The sequence below is a fragment of the Hippocampus zosterae genome, chromosome 4 (assembly GCF_025434085.1).
Source record: "Hippocampus zosterae strain Florida chromosome 4, ASM2543408v3, whole genome shotgun sequence".
NCBI classification, from domain to species: domain Eukaryota; kingdom Metazoa; phylum Chordata; class Actinopteri; order Syngnathiformes; family Syngnathidae; genus Hippocampus; species Hippocampus zosterae.
In genome coordinates, this window is record NC_067454.1 from 23211373 (window position 1) to 23225918 (window position 14546).

Consider the following 14546-nt stretch of genomic DNA (forward strand, 5'->3'; position numbering starts at 1 on the left):
TTCAGGATCAAAATATTCAACTGGCTAGTTTGTGAGGAGCTACTGTGAAAAGAAAAGTGATAAAATTGAATTTTGCACATGTTGAAAAGCTATGCCACGCATTTGTCTCAACTTGTTACTGGTATGAACAGAGAAGGCCCACTCAGCAAGATGGAAGTTGGATGTACAGCATGGCTCATATGTGGAACCACTCAATAGCAAGCGCACGCACACACACACACACACACACACACACACACACACACACACACACACACACACACACACACACACACACACACACACACACACACACACACACAGACACACACACACACACACAATGTGTGGACTGCCCAGACACCAGATGCACAACACAAGCCGCAGCACAGTTGAACCACGTAAAGTGAAAGTGATAGTGGGTTGAGGGTCTTAAACTGCCTTTGTTGTGGCGCTTCAAAAAGAAAGACTTTTATCGCATTCAAGAACAGGTTGCAAGAAGGTTGAATGCACCCATGTGGTAGTGCACTTGCTGGCCTTTCATTGCTAAATTTGCAGCACAATTATCTGTTGGGTGTATGCTTGAATACAACATTAAAAAAAGGAACTACAGGTAGATGCAAACTGTATATGTTGTATATGAAGCCGATATGATTCCAAAAAGGGATAATTATGTGAGAAGTGCACTTCGGGTGATGATGTTAAATGAAATGTGACTGGCAACCCAAATGCACGTTCGCTTCCTCTTTCTCTGATGTACTCTGCAGTCAAAAGGGTATTGTGCATCAGAATAGAGCAAGCCTTTTATCAGAGCCCCCACTGACAGTTCACAGTTATACAAAAATAGTTGCATTGACCTGTGGGTAACATTTTGGTGTGTGTGTACAGCTACATTGCCCTTCCCCCCACCCCCACCTCTCCCCTCTGTGAGCACAGCGTGTCATTTCTGCTAAAAATACAGTTGGATCACAGCTCAGCAGGACAACCTCTTTGCTTTTATCTATTTTGGTTACTCAGCCACAGGTACAGTATGTGTATTTAAAGCCTGACAAAGACAGCTTGTTCTCCATTAAGCCCTTTACTGTACACATAAGTTAAAATATGTCTTTCTTGGTTAAATACTTGAGGAAACATTTTAGTAGAACACTAAATCATTCCACGTGGTAATGCTTTGCACGGATTAAACTTGCACCTATCCTTGTGTGGGTCCAACAGCACCTTTGCAGCTGTGCAACATATAAGGGTGGAATGGCAGCTTGCAGGAGCGTGCTGACATGTGTCACACGGCGAGGCCTCTCCAGTCCTCATGGTAAGTGTTTACGCCTCCGTGGGACATGACCGGCCAAGACAGCTGGTTTGTTTTGGAGTAGTATGGGTCGAGACAGGGTGGATATGGGGATGCAGGATGGGGGATGGGATTACAGATGGGCCACAGTAGACATGAGGGGAGTGGGTGGTGGAGGGTGGAAGTTTTTTTTTTTTAATAGGATGGGGAGGGGGGTCCTTTGAGAAGAATTACTGAGCACAAAAGGCTTGTCAGCAAGACCGAATGGGCAGTGACCACATGCAATCCGATGGATGATAATGACATTGTGTTGCATGTGACCTCAGGGGACCTGCTTGGTCCAGAGTTTGTGAGTATGTGTGTGCATGTGTGTGGGGAGGGCTTGAGGGTGGTCTGTGTCACGTCAGATGGTGTCCTAGACGAGCAGAAGAGTAAAAATCACAGGTCTCTGCTTGAGTTCAGATAAGGCTCTAGGGTAACTATTTAGCTAATTGTTATCCCAAATGTGATCTGCAAATGATTTATGTGGTTTATGTGAGCATCACAGCGTTGCAACCAATGTCAATTTGATTAGTTGAAAAAAAAAGGATGGAGAAAGAAAAGACAAATCACAATCCAAAGCAAACAACATCACATGTCAATCACGGTGTTATGGTGTGGCCCGGTACTGCTGCTCATTTAGCGGGCACATTGGTGTTCATTGATTTGACTGCTAGCAGAAGTAAAGGAAGTATACATGTGCAGTACAAAGGATGATAGCACTTTGTACAGAGAGAACCCAAAAGCTTTTTCACACAGTTAAAATACGAAATCACAAACATACCGTTAATACAAGAAAAATGAATACAAATGGTAAAGTATTGAGTGAAATGCCTATCTTAAACATTTTTTATTTGCACAATAAGTAAAAGGCGTCTATCTTTTTGATGTAAGATCCGCCAAGTATTGAGGAGCCTGACCACTGAGAGTTCTGTGGGTTAAAAATATTGTACTGGATCCTAAAATGAACAGGGAGCCAGTGCAACAGTGGCGACCATTCGGGAAATCCTTCTCTACTGGCTTAATCACGATCAGAAGCACAAACCTACAATAACAGCCAAAATTATATTCCATGAAATTGTATTCATTTATTCCCAGCATTCTATTCCTTTCACTTGGTCATGTTTCTCTTGACTGCACCGCTTTAAGTCGCGTATGTGTATGCTCAAGGCTTGTGCACCTATCAACAGGATACCCTCTTATATAAGTTTATATAATTTATACCTTATTTCCGATACATTTCCATATACTGTAGTATGGAATAACACGGGCTGCTCGGTGGTTGACTGGTTAGCTCATCTGCCTCATACGACTGAGGTCCAGGGTTCAGTTGTAGGCTATGTGGTGTTTGTATGTTCTCCTCGTGCTTGCTTGGATTTTCTCTGGGTACTCCGGTTTCCTCCCACATTCCAAAAACATGCATGGTGGGGTAATTGAATACTCTAAATTGTGCAAAGGTGTGACTGTGAGTGCCAATGGTTGTTTGTCTATCTGTGCCCTGCGATTGGTGGGCACCCTTAGAGGGTGTCCCCGCCTACTGCCCGAAGACAGCTGGGATAGGCTCCAGCACAATCATAACCCTCGTGAGGATAAGCGGCTTGAAATATGGATAGATGGAATATCATAAGAATTTAATTTAAGTTCTGCCCTGGTGTTTAAATGTGAGACATACCTTTTTGAGCAGTATCTGTCTGATTCAGGTGAGTGTTTGTCAGGTATTGTTAGGAGTAACCAACTCAAGGCAAGAAGACCATAAAAAGCATTTAAATGTCTTGGCACCTGCTAGTTTGTTTTGTCTTGCAGGAATAAGGTATATCATCAGCCATTTAAGAGTGCCTGACAGAAAATTATATGATATACCTGGGACAGCATTGTTGCAGTTTCTATACTGTATAGACACACACACAACCCCACTCACCCCACACCCACATTGCTTTGTTTTGTGCCCAGCACAGGTTTTGCACTTCAACTCTGGATGGAGGCAGGTTCGACTAAGTGATGTTGTTTTAGCAGCTGCACATGCTAAAAGCTCAGCTCAGCATGGTGTCAAGACAGCTGACTTGATTCGCTGCAAATAACTTTAATTGCGGCGCTCAAGAGACGCAATTGTACGCGATGTAGTGGAAGAAGACACTGAATGACTCAGGTCCTGTAGCAGGTCAAGGCACATAAAGTACATTTAGAAGGAGCTGCAAGCAGATCTGCGCCGGCGGATGATGTAAAGTCGATTGCCTGTGAAGCGAGTACTTGGACAGTACCTTCTACCCTATTCGTTTGTCTATGTGTACTCAGCTTATGGGTGCTGCTCTTTGCAGTCTTGGCCTTTTGCTGGTGCTCTCACTGCACCCACACCCCGGGAGCTGTTTGTATGAACCTTGCTTTATACTGTATGCAACTATTGAGGAAACAACTCTCAGTTCATGGGTCCTCTGTGACAAATCTTGTGAAATTTCACAATGTTGCCCAACTGTGTGCTGTGAATAACAGGAAGGCAGATATGGTTCCCTGTCAGTGTAAATTGCCTGTCACTCAGCTCAGCAGGAGCTTGAATAAATGCACCATGCACATCAAGTCGGGAGTAGTTAATTGACACAAGGCATGCTCGAAACGGGCACTGGATCACTTTCAGATTTGTTTTTTTAGTGTGTGTGTGAGACTCTAGTTGTGTGTGTGTGTGTGTGTGTTGGATATATTGACACAACATGCTCCCATTTAGACCCAGCAACACACGTTGGGGGACTGTGGCGATTTTTTTTCAGGTAAAACATTTGGCATACAAGTATATTCAAATGCATTTGAGAGTACGTTTGAATGTATTTGTGAGTACATTCGAACATACTAGAGTTGCGAGGCCGCTCGAAACTATTTGCCATGTCAAAATATTTGTACTCCACATTGGCAGCACATTGATAACCTTGAAAATGCCAGCGAGATTAATTTTCCTGATCAACAAATGCATAGAGTTTTGGAGTGAAAAATGGGTCATTCTCGCCACACCATCCCTTTAAAAGGCGCTGATGAACCAAGCCATTAGAAGGATTCAGGTCACACTGTTGTGTTGTAGCATATCTCAGCAGCAGAGTCATAACGCTGGTTGCCCCTGGGCTCTGTCTGCGTGACTCTGCTGATGTGGGTGGACCAAACACAAATATGTGAATCATAGCGCAGGTAAGTCACTATGCTTCACTTACCCTCTCTTGAGTGGTGACTCATGTGAAACAACAATCCTTGAGATAACCCCTTTTCCCCGACTGCGACTTACTTTGTATTCTGAAATGGTAGCTTAGCCTGTATTTAGCTTTGGGACACCACCACTGTGACCTTAACTCATGAATCACCAAAATATGACTGTTGGTAATGCCCCATGAGAGCAAATTTCCTGTTGTTAGTATACCTGCCTAATCTTATTGATAGTAGACAGGATATTGAGTTGAAGTCATCAGGTTGGAGATGTCGTGGGAAGCTTCATGGAGGTCTGCGTCTCATGCGAGGCATCATCTTATCATTTGACACATGCACATGCTCCATTGCAGCATTGAGGTCCACATGGCGAGTTGATGACTCACTTGGGATTTCCAAATCCGATGAGCATCGCAGCATTTTGCAATAATCATGTGCAGATGTGTATGACCACGCCTGGCTGATCATTCAAGAGATGGCAGAGTTCATAGTAACCACAGGTCATGTTTCATGCTGTCAGCATCTTTGCAGCAGAGAAAATCAAATAAAATACAAAGTTAATTTATATTAATCTTGTCAGGTTGTCACAGGTCACTATAACTATAGTCATCAGACGAATTATTGAATACAAGAGTTGAACTAACATCCATCCATCCATCCATCCATCATCTACCGCTTATCCGGGGCCGGGTCGCGGGGGCAACAGCTTTAGCAGGGAAGCCCAGACTTCCCTCTCCCTAGCTACTTCGTCCAGCTCTCCCCGGGGGATCCTGAGTCGTTTCTAGGCAAGCTGGGTGACATAGTCTCTCCAGCGTGTCCTGGGTCTTCCTCGGGGTCTCCTCCCGGTGGGGCATGACCGGAACACCTCACCGGGGAGGCGCTCAGGAGGCATCCGAATCAGATGCCCAAGCCACCTCATCTGGCTCCTCTCGATATGGAGGAGAAGCGGCTCGACTCTGAGCCCCTCCCGGATGACCGAGCTTCTCACCTTATCTCTAAGGGAGAGCCCGGACACCCTGCGGAGAAAACTCATTTCGGCCGCTTGTAACCGGGATCTCGTTCTTTCGGTCACGACCCATAGCTCGTGACCATAGATGAGGGTTGGAACGTAGATCACCGGTAAATTGAGAGCTTCGCCCTTTGGCTCAGCTCCTTCTTCACCATGACAGACCGATACAACGTCCGCATCACAGCAGACGCTGCACCAATCCACCTGTCGATCTCCCGCTCCCTTCTGCCCCCACTCGTGAACAAGACCCCAAGATACTTGAACTCCTCCACTTGGGGCAAGATCTCCTCCCCGACCTGGAGGGGGCACTCCACCCTTTTTCGACTAAGGACCATGGTTTCAGATTTGGAGGTGCTGATCTTCATCCCAACCGCGTCACACTCGGCTGCGAAACGCTCCAGTGAGAGTTGGAGAGCCCTGTTTGAAGGAGCCAACAGCACCACATCATCTACAAAAAGCAGGGATGCAATACTGAGGCCCCCAAAACGGACCCCCTCAACGCTTCGGCTGCGCCTAGAAATTCTGTCCATAAAGGTTATGAACAGAATCGCTGACAAAGGGCAGCCTTGGCGGAGTCCTACCCCCACTGGAAACGATTCCGACTTACTGCCAGCAATGCGAACCAAACTCTGACATCGGTGGTGTAGTGACCGAACAGCCCGTATCAGGGGGTTCGGTACCCCATACCCTCGAAGCACCCCCCACAGAATTCCCCGAGGGACACGGTCAAACACCTTCTCCAAGTCTACAAAACACATGTAGACTGGTTGGGCGAATTCCCACATACCCTCGAGGACCCTGCTAAGGGTGTAGAGCTGGTCCACTGTTCCACGGCCGGGACGAAAACCACACTGCCCCTCCTCAATCTGAGGCTCGACTTCCTGACGGACCCTCCTCTCCAGCACCCCTGAATAGACCTTACCAGGGAGGCTGAGGAGTGTGATCCCTCTGTAGTTGGAACACACCCTCCGGTCCCCCTTTTTAAAAAGAGGGACTACCACCCCGGTCTGCCAATCCAGGGGCACTCTCCCTGTTGACCACGCGATGTTGCAGAGGCGTGTCGACCAGGACAGCCCCACAACATCCAGAGCCTTGAGGAACTCCGGGCGGATCTCATCCACCCCTGGGGCCTTGCCACTGAGGAGCTTTTTAACCACATCGGTGACTTCAGCCATAGAGATAGAAGAGTCCACCTCAGAGTCCCCGGGCTCTGCTTCCTCCAAGGAAGACGTGTTGGTGGAGTTGAGGTCTTCGAAGTACTCTGCCCACCGGTTCACAACGTCCCGAGTGGAAGTCAGCAGCGCCCCATCCCCACTGTACACAGTGTTAGTGGTGCACTGCTTCCCCCTCCTGAGACGTCGTATGGTGGACCAGAATTTCCTCGAAGCCGTCCGGAAGTCGGCTTCCATGGCCTCACCAAACTCTTCCCACGCTCGGGTTTTTGGTTGAACTAACAATGTTGCCTTATAACTAAAATAATTTTGACCGCCATGTCCTTTTTTAATATAAGAGTCATCAGGGCATGTGTACATGTTAGGTAGGTGTGTGTGTGTGTCTGTGTGTGTGTGTGTGAGCATAGGTATGCTTGTGAGGATTCAAAATCCGACTTCAACGGACAGTCAGGACGGTGGAAAAAACCAATGGCACTGCCCTACCCACTCTTGAGGACTTGCACACTGCAAGAACCAAGAAAAGGGCACGGAAAATCCTACTCGACCCCCCGCACCCTGCCCACCACCTTTGCCAGCTACTCCCCTCAGGCAGACGCTACCGATCCATGCTCACCAAATCCAGCAGACCCTGTGGAACAGCATCCCGTTGTAGTTATTGTAGCTCTGTAGTCACTTGAATCACTGTCACCGATCTACAGTATATTCCACAGCACCAGACACTTTAAAGTGCTCAAGGACATCTGCATTATTGCACACTTGTTGTACAGTAAATATTCCCATCCCCGGAATTCTATGGAAAGGAATATCCTTCACCCGGAATAAAAACCTACGCATTAACATTTTGACTATGATATTACGCGTTACCGGAAGTTGCGTAAGCGGAAATTCCACTATCCGTAACCCGGATGGAGGTGTAATGCCGCGGGAGCTGAAATACACGCAACGCCCACCCGATGCGACGGAAAAGACTGACGCTGAAACAAGTTTTCACTTCGCGTTTTTCGATCATCAGATTCTAAACGACAACGTGTAAGTGAGTTTTTATTGCCGTGCGTTTTACTGTACGTCGTGTAGATAATCGCATTGAAACGTAGAAGAACTGTAACGACTGGAGCGGAGCAAGTGAAATGCATTTTGTGTCCAGCGAGGCTGGACACAAAGTTAAAAAGATCTAATCTACGAAACTTTAAAAAACAAGGCATCGATTCAACTCCTGATGACAAGCCACCATCCAGCAAGGAAGCAATGCAAATGGCAACAAAAATTCTTCAGTATGCACAAGAATGACCAGACATCAGTGATCAACGGGACAGTTACTTGCAACTAGCAAGAAAACTGTATGACACGCAGGCAAACATTGTCATAAACCAAAGAATGTATCCAACAAAACAATCCAAAATACAATTTTTTTCCCAAGACAGAAAAAAAATAAACATTAAAATGCTGTATGTATTTCACTGTTGTGATTTTTTGGGGGATACACCTGTATTGCAGTTTTTGTTATATAAACAGTTTTTGGACTGTGTGCCCTGCGATTGGCTGGCAACCGATTCAGGGTGTCCCCCGCCTACTGCCCGAAGACAGCTGGGATAGGCTCCAGCACCCCCCGCGACCCTAGTGAGGATCAAGCGGCTCGGAAGATGAATGAATGAATGAATGAATGTTGTTACACATGCATTTTGTCAACATACTTGCAGGTTCATAAAGGACATGTACCATGCTCATTTCCCAAATGAGGAATTTCTGTTATCAGGACAAATTGGACAGCGCAAACACGAGTCTGTACTAGAGAATATTTACTGTACTACAAATACTGCTATTGGTCACTTTAAAAGGGTTCAATGATTTTCTGCACCAACTGTACAACTGTGATAGTATTTTATTCTACCACTGAGCACTTTAGCTCTGCTTGATACTTTACACATTGTCTCACAGTTGTCACTGGGTGGTACAACCGCACAACAGTACACTTACATTACGGAATGTCCTTCCATACTTATTTGTCATGTCCTTGTTTAAGACGATACCAGTGCAGCGTGTTCTACCGGAGACAAATTCCTTGTGTGTTCTACATACTTGGCTAATAAAGACGATTCTGATTCTGATATACAGTATCTACTGTATGTATGTTGGAGGTAAGGGGAGTCGTCTTTGTATGTTGAATTTTTTTTTTAACTGCACAACTCTTTGAGTTGCGTTATATATATATATATATATATATATATATATATATATATATATATATATATATATATATATATATATATATATATATATATATATATATATATATATATATATATATTAGAGCTGTCAAACGATTAAAATATTTAATCTAATTAAAAATGCAATTGTCATAATTAACTCAAATGAACAAAAAAATTAATCGTGATTACTGACATATTTTTTATCGTTTCTGAATTTCCTTTTACATTTTTTGTCCTATTTTTCCCCATTTTAATGCTCTCATCAACTTGGAATCATGAATCAGTTTTCTATGTGCCAAATGCAAATATTTACTGAAATGATTTCAATTTTACATGAACATTTTTCACTTGGAGCAGTTGTTCACACATAATCTCTCACACAATATTACTGTCCATCAACAACAGTGAAAAAAAACATTTTGTCACAACAGCTGCTTTAACAGCTTTTTTTTAATGAAATCAAAACAGAGCAAGTTTGCTTTGAACACAGCAGTCTGTTTCTGTATGTTTGTTGGAGAATAACGAGACCCCGGACACCAGAGTTTGTTATGTGCCGCTGTATTCAAAACTGCCGGCCGTACAAACAAGCCCAAGCATTGCCCAGTGCTGCTGGGACAAACCATTCTGAAAGAGGGGGGTTTCACTCCCCCTAACAAAGTCAGGCTATGTTGATTATGTTGGTACTTCTTGCGCGGAAGTCTCTCTACGGTTTTTGTGTCTACCTCATTTCGGATGACTACACTTGGTTCGAGGACAACACTGGAGACGTTTTATTTTCGCTCGGTCGCTACCAGTGCACCGCTGAACTTTCGTGGTCATGTCACCTCCTCTGCGCACCGTCACTGTCAGACGAACACAGAGAAGCTCCACCCGCTCTATTTAAAGGACACGGACCGCTGTAACCTTCCACACAAAATAGTTCCAAACAAGTAACAATCGCGTCAGTGGCATACATCGTATACCTGTATGATACACAGAGAGAGAAGAACAGGTAACTTTGATCTTGTCAGTGGAGCAATCTGGCAACTTTTTAAAAGTAAACTTTCCATTCATAAACTCTTTAAGTATCCGTTTTCGGTGTCTCGCGCTGCCAAGCTGGCAAAACAGACATGGGCGTGGACTTCTGCAGCGCGCTTGTTGTTTTGTTCTGGTGTATTTATAGAACAACGTAACATCCGCTTGTGACGCGTGCCGCGTTAATCTCGCGAGAAAAAAATGTAATCCCGTTAAAATTCATTTTAATTAATGCCAATAAAAACGCGCTAAACTGACAGCTCTCTATATATATATATATATAAAGTTTGATTGATTGATTGATTGGTTGATATTCAGAGAGACATTCATTGAATAATATGCCTATTATTTTGGCTGTAGTCATTAGTTTTGCTTTTCTGTGGTGTACAATGGCACTGTATTGCATTACAGTAGTGACTACCTTTCAGGTTATTGTACCGCAAACGTACTTTAAACTTAATTCACAACGATGCGGTGAGACAAAATATGGCTACTGAGATGTATTGCATCATTACCTATAATTATATGTTATCAAGTCAAGTCAAGTCAAGTCAACAGTATTTATAGAGCACTTTCAAACAGCCATCGCTGCATACAAAGTGCTGTACATGGAGTGATTTAACATATACAATAAACAGTAAGACGAATCAGTAATAAGTAATAAGTAATAAGCGGTAGAAAGCACCAAGCAGTAAAATCAAGAGCAAATCTAAGTCATGCTGAGTCAAACGCCAAAGAATACAAGTGAGTTTTGAGGAGGGCTTTAAAGATGGGCAGCGAGGAGGCTTGCCGAATGTTCAGTGGGAGGTCATTCCAGAGAGATGGACCAGCAACAGAAAAGGCTCGATCCCCTCTGAGCCTCAGTTTAGTTCTTGGTACGTCTAGCAAAGACTGGTCCACAGACCTGAGGCGCCGGGCAGGGATGTAGGGGCGTATGAGCTCAGAGAGGTAAGGTGGCGCGAGATTATTCAGAGATTTGAAAACAAAGAGGAGGATCTTAAAAATAATTCTAAAATGAATGGGGAGCCAGTGAAGGGATGCCAAAGTAGGAGTTATATGCTCCCTCTTACGAGTACCAGTCAAGAGGCGAGCAGCGGCATTCTGTACCAGCTGAAGGCGCTTGATGGAGGACTGGCTGACTCCAAAGTACAGGGCGTTGCAGTAATCGAGCCGGGATGTGACAAAGGCATGAATTACTGTCTCAAAGTGTTCATGTGAGAGGAAAGGTTTTATTTTGGCCAGCTGTCTAAGGTGAAAGAAGCTGGATCAATACTGGATAAATATGGATATTGGTTCTTGTCACCGATGTCACACTTAAGGAACGTCAGAACTTTTAAAATATTTTTTCTCGAGTGTCATTGTTTAAACAGTTCTGTCAAAAACATGAAATTGTACATATTAATTAATTAATTGGTTCATTAACACATATACTGTATATATTTTAAATAAAGTTAAAAGAGATTCAAGTTCACCATTTACACATACTAGATGTATGTCACTAAATACTTGAACAAGTGGAGTGTCAGTGTCGTGGTGTGGTCGAATTCCAGACTGAAATAAGAGGGGGAAAATAGATCGTTTTGCAGCGTGACCTTTGCACCAGCTGTGATTCTGATCAAAAACAACCCTTTGAATTATTTTTCCCAAGAAGATTTGATATGGGCCTGTATAGTTACTTATTGTTGAAGCATCCAAGTTAGGCTTTTTTAGAAGTGGTTTTATCACTGCAGTTTTCAAGGTCTGGGGAAACTGCTGTGATTGAAGGGAATTATTCACGATGGGTCATAATACATACATTTGGAGCTGTTCAATCAAAAACATTTTTTTTAAACTGTAATGGCAACATATCAAGATAGGAGGATATTGAGGATCTTAAAACTGTTTCTTTCAAAGTTGTGTAGTTTAGAAAGTTCAAATGTTCAAGATTTACTGGACAACAAGATGGCACACCATTGTGATTTTTCCACAGAAAGAGTCATTTGTTGTCTCTGTAATATTTTATCGGTGAAAAAGGCTGCAACGTCATTGCATGACTTGTTGGACAGCAATTCAGAAGGAACTGATCTTGTGGGGTTTGTCACTTCTTCTACAACAGAAAATAATGTATGGGTATTATTACTGTTTTCATTGATAACCTCGGAGATGAATGATTGTTTTTTTTCAATTCCTGGTTGTAGATGTGACTACTGTCTTTGTTGTAATGAACTTGGAGTTTGGTTTTGTGCCACCTGCTCTCTGCTTGTCTGCATACTCTTTTTTTGAGCCTTAACCAGCAGCAGGGCCGGTTCTGGATCAATTTCACTGAAGGGGCCGGGCTGAGGCCAGGGGTTTTGATGAGGGGGCACATTCAACCCATGGCTAAAAAGACATATTCGAAATCTTATTTGACTTTTTATTTCTTCAAACTTTGAAATTGTAGTCATAACATTACAGTGACGAGAAGAGAACAGTATTAGGAGGGCTAAAATGTCTGTAAGAGTAACAATACGCCGTGTCCATCTGTTTAGAATATTCAAGCCAGGGGATGCTATGGTACCAGCCTGCCGGGGACAAAAATTGCAAATACACTGAAGCTAGATGTTTTACATGCATATAATTATCCAAATTTTAAAAGATAATGTCTTATATATTGATCCTGTTAAATAAAAATAAAAATAAAAAGGGAGACTAAAAAGTTACACACATACACACTCACACACGCACGCACGCACGCGCACGCACACACACGCACGCACACGCACACACACGCACGTCGTGGTAATTTCCTTCTCTGCGGACTGCTTCTCATTTTCCCGCTCATTTTTAAGTGGTGCAGCGCACTAAAGGGTCCGACGAGAATGTTAAATCACGCACTTTCTTTCCACCTTTCGGCGACTCAGCACGATTGCGTAATCTACGCTCGGGTGGGGGAGGCAGAATCAGTGCTTACACCCGTGCCGTTACACCCACCCCCCTGCCCCCCAGAACCGCCACTGACCAGCAGGGTATTTATCCATGATGACATTTTCCTGACTGGCAAAATGTTTGTCTTAATTGGGGCATTACAACTACCAAGACTAGAAATTTCATAATTTTGTAATATACAATGCGACTCCCACCTTTTGTTAGCTCCAAGTAGTGTTACTGTGATTACCTATGCTGAATGCACGTGTACCTTAACGTGCCTTGTGAGTTTATCGCCCTGCATTTTCAAAAAGCCAGTCGCTTTCCAGTGAAAAAGCCCTCCCTGAGTCCCTGCATGCAGTCCCCTCTAGTGGAACAAGTGCTATACTGCAATCCATGTAATTGCGTTGTGACGTAAGCTTTCAAAAAGCTGCCTGGGGGCTCAACACAATTGAATCACGATTCCAAATTGCAATCTGAGAGGATTAAAACGCGATATTGTACATTATTTTTTTAGTTCTAAGACCATTTCTCTTTCTAATCAGGAGTAATACACATCACTAGGAGTTTTATTATCCTGACAACTAATTTAATCCCAAATTTGATTTCCACTTGCAAATTCAAGTACAACGCACAAGGCGGCCTGGTAGTCGAGTGGTTAGAGTGTCAACTAACCATGGGGTTCGATTCCAGCACTGGCCTTCCTGTGTGGAGTTTGCATGTTCTCCCCCACATTCCAAAAACACGCATGGCAGGCTGATTGAACACGAGGTGTGAGTGTGAGCGCGGATGATTGTTCGTCTCTGTGTGCCCTGCGATTGGCTGCCAACCAGTTCAGGGTGTCCCCGGCCTATACTGCCGAAGACAGCTGGGATAGGCTCCAGCACGCCCCGCGGCCCTGGTGAGGATAAAGCGAATCAGAAAATGGATGGATGGATGAAGTACAATGCACATTAAGTTAAAGGTTCTCTTGCACTACGTGAACAATCCAAGGATACTTAACTAATTTGGTTGCATAGTAGAATGTACGAACACAATTAAAATACTAAAAAAAAAGTTACAGGCATGGAATTGTCATACAGTGTAGTATTGTAGTTCAGTCAATTGCAGGAATGTGTATTTAATACGGTTGTGTGGCGTCACAAAATATGAGTAGAAAAGGATATGAGTCGAGGTCTATGAATAATTATGAAAGTAGCAGTGCATAGCCAGGATGAAGAACTCTTTATAGTGTGGATGACTAGAGATTATGTGATTACGTGGTTTGCGCACCTGTGACTTTAGAGAGAGAGAACAATTCCAGTTCAATAGACTGCTATCAATGCATAATGTTTTCCTCTCACTGCCCACCGCTGAAATATCTCTACAAATACATGTATGACTCAATGCATGTGAATGCATGTGGAGTTGAAAAAGTAAACTGCATCAGACACGCACATGAATACAGACAGATCTCCCAAAAACAAAACACCCTGAAGCAATCACTGGACATTATTAAAGTAAGATATGTATATTTCGTTCTGGTAACCTTTTTCTTGATGGCTTTTGCTCTATCGACATTTTAAAGGATAAACCAAAAAATTGCTGGTGCCCGAAATAAAACGGTCTGGATCCTAACCCCACATTTTAAAGTAGACTGTATATTAACTAGGTAGACTGAGGGATCGACTTTAAAATGTATCGAGATGACTTTATTTTCTGCAACCACTTGACGAAATAAATGGAGTAAATTATAACATAAAATGTTCCCACCGCACACTGACGTTTTGCTATACTCG